At 35.6% G+C, this 6,706-nt stretch overlaps 1 pseudogene; it reads left to right on the plus strand.

Annotated features, from left to right (window-relative positions):
• The first annotated feature begins 5,825 nt into the window (after nt 1-5,825).
• LOC143440559 (vomeronasal type-1 receptor 3-like) lies at nt 5,826-6,706 on the plus strand (annotated as a pseudogene).

The following is a 6,706-nucleotide window of genomic DNA, read 5'->3' on the forward strand; positions in this document are numbered from 1 at the left end:
TAAAAATGGAAGTAGAAACAGTAAAGAAATCTCAAGGGGAGACTACTCTGGAGATAGAAAACCTAGGAAGGAAATCAGGAGTCATAGATGCAAGCATCACTGACAGAATGCAAAAGATAGAAGAGAGAATCTCAGGTGCAGAAGATACCAAAGAAAATATTGACACAACTGTCAAGGAAAATGCAAAATGCAAAAAAGTTCTTAATATAAAACATCCAGGAAATCCAGGACACAGTCGGAAGACCAAACCTAAGGATAATAGGTATAGAAGAGAGTAAGATTCCCAACTTAAAGGGCCAGTAAATATCATCAACAAAATTATAGAAGAAAACTTCCCTAATTTAAAGAATGAGATGCCCATAAACATACAAGAAGCCTATAAAATGCCAAATAAACTAGACCAGAAAAGAAATACCTCCTGTCACATAATATTCAAAACACCAAGTGCACAAAACAAAGAAAGAATATTAAATGCAGTAAGGGAGAAAGGCCAAGTAACATATAAAGGCAGACCTATCAGAATTACAACAGATTTCTCACCAGATACTATAAAAACAAGAAGATGCTGGACAGATGTCATACAGACCCTAAGAGAACACAAATGCCAGCCCAGGCTACTATACCCAGCAAAACTCTCAATTACCATAGCTAGAGAAACCAAGATATCCCATGACAAAACCATATTTACACAATATCTTTCTACAAACCCAACATTACAAAGGATAATAGCAGGAAAGCTCCAATACAAGGAGGGAAATTATACCATAGAAAGAGCAAGAAAGTAATCCTTTTCTAACAAATCCAGAAGAAGATAGCCACACAAAGATAATTTCACTTCTAATAGCAAAAATAACAGGAAGCAACTATCACTGTTCCTTAATATTTCTTAACATTGATGGAGTAACTTCCCAATTAAAAGACATAGGATAACAGACTGGATGCTTAAACAGGACCCAGCATTTGGCTGCATACAGGAAACCCACCTCAGTGACAAAGACAGATTTTACCTTAGAGTAAAAGTCTAGAAAACAATTTTTTAAGCAAATTGTCTTAAGAAACAAGCTGGAGTAGCCATTCTAAAATCTCCAGCCTGAGAACACAAAGGGAGGGACTCATGGCTCCACCTGTATAGATAGTTGAGGGTGGTCTTGCCAGGCATCAGTGGAAGTGGATGGCCTTGGTGCCTAAAAATAGAAATTCCCTAGCAAACAGGAGGTTGTTAGGATGTGCCACTCTTAACTGAAGAACTATTGACCAGATGACCAGAGAATGTGTCCTTTTTAGTTTTAGGACCCTAAAATTGTGAGGATACCCATGCTTTCATAGATGCTCTGTACTAGACACACATTATTATCACAAAGTAGATTTAATGTATTTTTGGTGTTATTTTTAATACATTTATTTATTTATTATATCCCACATGTGCCCCTGCTCCTAGTCTCACCAATCCATATTCTCTTCTACCATCCCCATACTTACCTTTTCATCATCTTCATCTTCTTTGTCATTGTACTTGTCATAGTTGTCATCTTCCTCCTTTTCCTCTCTTCTTCATTGTCATCATTGTCTTCCTCCTCCTCCTCCTCCTCCTCCTCCTCCTCCTCCTCCTCCTCTTCTTCTTCTTCTTCTTCTTCTTCTTCTTCTTCCTCCATTTTTTTAGAATTCAAGGGGATAATAAAGGGTGGATTTGACTAAAACATATTTAGATATATGAAATACTCAGAGACATTTAAGTATTAATTGTTCTAAATTTTTTTAAAGAATTAAATTTATTTGGTTTGGAAGCAGTCAGAGAACCCTAAATTCAATGGGACTTACAGACTTTTCTAAACTTCTTATTAATTTAACCTCAAAGTTTCTAGAACCTTCTACAAGAGAGCTAGTCAGTCATCCTCCAAGGATCATAAAAACTTAGCATCTTTTCAAAGCACATTGTCCCTTAAGAGATATTCATGAGAAACTTTTAAGTGTCTTTTTAAATTAGCAACTGGGGAAAGTTTCATGATTGATATCATCTCCCTAAGCCAGTGCTCTTTTTTCATTTCACTGAAGGTGAAATGAAAATTGTCATTCTAGAGGGAGATAAGGTCACAGAGTCACAGACCTTTATCTCAGATTTAATCTGTCTACCTCTCCCATGGTGCTCAGTATTATGAAGTCAGGATATATACACTAAGTCCAACAGGCTACAGAGGCAAGAAGCCAGGTGAGTATTCTTTCATTCATTCAGAAAGAAAAGAAGCATGTGAAAGAACTCATGTCTAATAATAGCAACCTGAAATAAAAACACATCTTTGGAACAGACAGAGTAGGCACAAGAATAATTCAAAAGCTAACAGGTTAGTGAGAAAGATAGAAATGTTTCTAACCTTGTAAAAGTTCTTAGTTCTTACTGTAATATAAGCCTCCCACTGAGGGTGACTGTTGGTAACACCAGGGTAATGCAGCCTGTCTGTGAATATGTTGAAGGACTGTGGTAATACATCATTATGATAATTAAACTTATCTTATATGATGTGTAGAATAACATTGCAGATGTTATTATTATACATGAACCTACCCTGGTTTCACATCATAGTAAACATTGGAATGAAAATATAAGATACAGGACATGAATATGTTCTAGAGTAAAAAGCAGTTTTATGTGAATTTTTATGTCATTACCTTTATGAGTTATAGAGGCAATAACTGATTGTATTGTATGACCTTGATACAATTACTGCTTTAAAACCTCTTTCTTGAACTTGGGAAGAGATCACTGAAGGGAAGTTGTAGAGTTAGTATAACAGCAATGACACCAAATGTGTCTTGAGTTTAGTCATACTATAGTGTTAATCATAACCTGACATGTGGTTTCCATTACTGTTTTTGTTGTTGCTAATAAAACACAGGTCCATATGCATGCAAATTCAAGGCTCTACCCACAGCTATGTTTGTCTCCATACTTAGTTCTTTATGGGAAAAAGTCTATCCATTCACATTTTTCCAAGGTGTGTTTCTACATGCAATATGCACCTCCTCTATTTGGTTGCATTGTCATTTTTATTATAAGAGGTTCATTAATATAGGAAGTAGTTTGTATAGAATTTTAAATAAGATATTTTAGTAACAATTTAATCTAAAGCTATTTCAGCACACTTTATTTCACACTGTCCTTTGTACATAATAATGGTATTAGTAATTCAACTGTAATTAACATTAAAGCTTCTACTCCTAAATGATAACAGTGCATTTTTGTCTGGTGACATCATAAATACTGGGTCCTGTCAGATAAAACTTGGATGTAGGACAACTTTCTCTCAGGTCAGGCCATACTAAGAACGCTGTATTTTATTAATATCTCGAGAACTGTATTAGCACTCGTCATCTGCCTCTGAAATCAGCTCTTATGTGAAAATGTAAACTCATGTGAAAGATTGATTCATTACCTATTTTGATTTTATGTTCTTAAATGTTTAGCCTGCATGTAAATATAGGCACTACAAGAATCCAGTCCCTGGAGAGCACAGAAGATGGTGCAGGAGTGCCCCCTAACTTGAGTTACAGGCAGCTGTGAGCCACTACATAGGTACTGAAAACCAAACCCAGGTCCTCTGCATCAGCAACAAGGTTTCTTTACTACTGGATGATGCCTCTTGTCTCCCATAATGAAAATTTTCCAAAGCCAAAAGCATGTAATAAAATACCAAAAAGTGAAAAAAATGTCAAGTGAGGATTACAATTTGCATAAAAGGCTGGAGTATGGTTGAGAATACATGTCATGGCTTTGTGAGTATGGACAGTGCAGATTGTATTTGTACCACACTAGCCATTTTCAAGAACTTCTGGCCTCCATTCTGACAATAAGAGCTTTTAAATTTACAGAAACACTTACACTTTGTGTTTCTAGGTTCTGGCCTTGACAGTGGAAATAAAGCTACTTGCCACATCAGACAGTTATCAGCATCAAAGAAGGTATAAACCTGAGAGGATAACAGTGATCCACAAATTGTTACCACTGCTGTTCATTTATATACTTAGTTAATAAAAAAATCACACCTGTTATTTTTTATAGCATCCACAATGTATGAGGACAGAGTACAGAATAAGCAGAAGAAAACAACCACAAAGTCTAACCTGTTAAAAGTAGAAAGGGAACAAGCTAATATTGTGTGTTGATGTGTGTCTTTATTATTGCCACTTTCAGGGTACTGTAAAAATTAGGGAATACTGTATCTGAACTGTCTGCTTTGAGGATGCTTTACAACAAGAAAGAAATGTGTCTCTTATAATGAGGCTTATAAAGTCATTGAAAATCGGTCTAATATTGTCAGTGTAAGAACTTTGTATGCAAAAAAGTTAAATAATGCAAATTTACACATTGTCTAGAGAGGAAATTTACACATAATGAGCCAATATAAGATAAATACTTTCCTAACTGACTCTTAACCATTTCTAGGAACATGTTATTTTTGCTGGATATGCCAGTGAATATAAGGGATTGAAAGATGATAGAAGATGGTCAGGCATGATTGAGAGAACTGACTATAAGAGGCAGCTTTTGCTGTCTCATTCACTGAGTGGCATACAATTTTGTTTCCTATTAGGAGATGAATCAAATCATAAGATCCGCAGGACTAGTATATGTATTTTGGTTCCCTGTCAATCCACACTATTATCAGGTACAAAATGCCATAGAATTTGAATGATATACATATGCATTACATATACATACATATATACACATATATCATATACATATATACATAATGAAAATGAATCTTTTTAAAAATACATTTATAAGTACAGTTAGACATTTAACTATAAACAAAATAAAACAAGAGAATATTTACCAGTGATGATATTTTATCTCAGTGGATGTGACCACAGAATCCCATGGCTATGAAGATAAAGAAGCATTTATAGATTGAGCACAGTGATCTCATAGATCTGAATACAGGAGTGGTGTCATATACTGGGGGAAGCTGGTCATTGTTTCTCTCCATTAATATTGCTTCTTACCTCACTACATTAAATGCAGGTGGATAAACAAATTGTCAAGTCTCAAATACATTATACACATAGTTTTTAGTCATTATCAATTAAAGAGTCTCAAATGATATAGCAGCTGTTAGAATGCCAATAACTGTGAGTAAATTTTTGGAGCTACCTAGGTCTTGCAGGTCAGTTCCACTGAAATCATTCCTCTGGAAACGTACATGTTTTGTCATTAAGAAAAACTTGAGGTAGGTAAAACTTTAAAAAGTTTCTAAGATATAGGCATAATGTCTTTATGCAGTCAATAAATGTTTTCTTTGTGTTATACAATGCTTATTTTTCTGCTCTCAGATCTTGTTTCAATTTTGACTTGGCATTGAAATGCTTATGTGAAAAATATCCTGTCTAAATTCTTATCATTTATTCTTTGCCTTGTCAATATATGCTGATCATGCAATGGCTGAGTAGAAGAGAGAATAGAACTAGACTTCTACTAGCTAGGGGAATGAGACATCATAATCTCTCTCTCTCTCTCTCTCTCTCTCTCTCTCTCTCTCTCTCTCTCTCTTCCTCTCTCTCTGAGGTATTGAATAATCTTACAGTAACAAGCATGGAAAGTAATCACTCCTTTCAAATTTTTGGGATGAAGGTTTTTGGCTGTTGTTTTTAATGTTGTCTATGTTGACCTTATACTTCCAAGTATAAAGGATCCTCTATTTCAACCTTTTAGGAACTCCATGGATTTAAGGTGTCCTCATTCATCACAGGCTATGACCAGATGCCATTATTCATTTGACCCAAAAACATACAGGGGTTATATTGTAAAGGAAACTCTGATGAATCACAAAATGGACTTCTGGAATCTGGCAATCAGAATTATTTTCTTATCACAAACTGCAACTGGAATTCTGTCAAACTTTTTTCTTCTACTATCTATTCCTTTACTACACAGAATGCACATTAAAGCCCACAGATTTGATTCTGATGAGCCTAATGGCAACCAGTGTTGTGATAATTCTCTCTACAGGTGTGCCCCAAACAATGTCAATTTGGGGATTGAAGGAGTTGTTGGATCATTTAGAATGTGAGTTTGTATTGTGCCTTCAAGGATTTGCTTGAAGTGTGTCCAAATCCTGAACATCAGTCCAAAGAAATTTTGTTGAAAGTATAAATTCAAAGCTGCCAAGTATATTGGCTGTTGCACTTACTTCCTCTGGGTCTTGCATGTGTTGATTAATTTTTTTTCTGTACACATTTATTAAAAGGATTAACACAAATGTGACAAGAACATGAGATTTTGGGTACTGTTCCATTATGGGGAGTGCTGACATTAGTGACTCACTCTATGCAGTTTTGGTGGTGTGTCCTGAAGTGTTCTTTTCTATGCTCACTGCCCTGGCTAGTGTTTTCATGATTGTCATTCTGTACAGACACAAGAAGAGAGTTCAACATATCCATAGCACTCACTCATGGTTCCAGCCAAACTTCCCCAGAGTCCAGAGCCACTCAGAACATCCTCACAATGATGTCTACCTTTCTGGCCTTTTGTACTCTTACCTCCATCTTAAGAGGGTGTGTAGCTCTTTTTTATAGTCACAGTTGGTGGCTGATGAACATCAATCACCTCATTTCTCTGTGTTTTCCCACTTTTACCCACTTTGTTCTTACGAGTCATTACTCTATTGTATCTAGACTTAGTTTGGTTCAGTTGTTGATTCAGTGTCCATGA

This window comes from Arvicanthis niloticus, chromosome 30 (assembly GCF_011762505.2).
Source record: "Arvicanthis niloticus isolate mArvNil1 chromosome 30, mArvNil1.pat.X, whole genome shotgun sequence".
Taxonomy (NCBI): Eukaryota; Metazoa; Chordata; class Mammalia; order Rodentia; family Muridae; genus Arvicanthis; species Arvicanthis niloticus.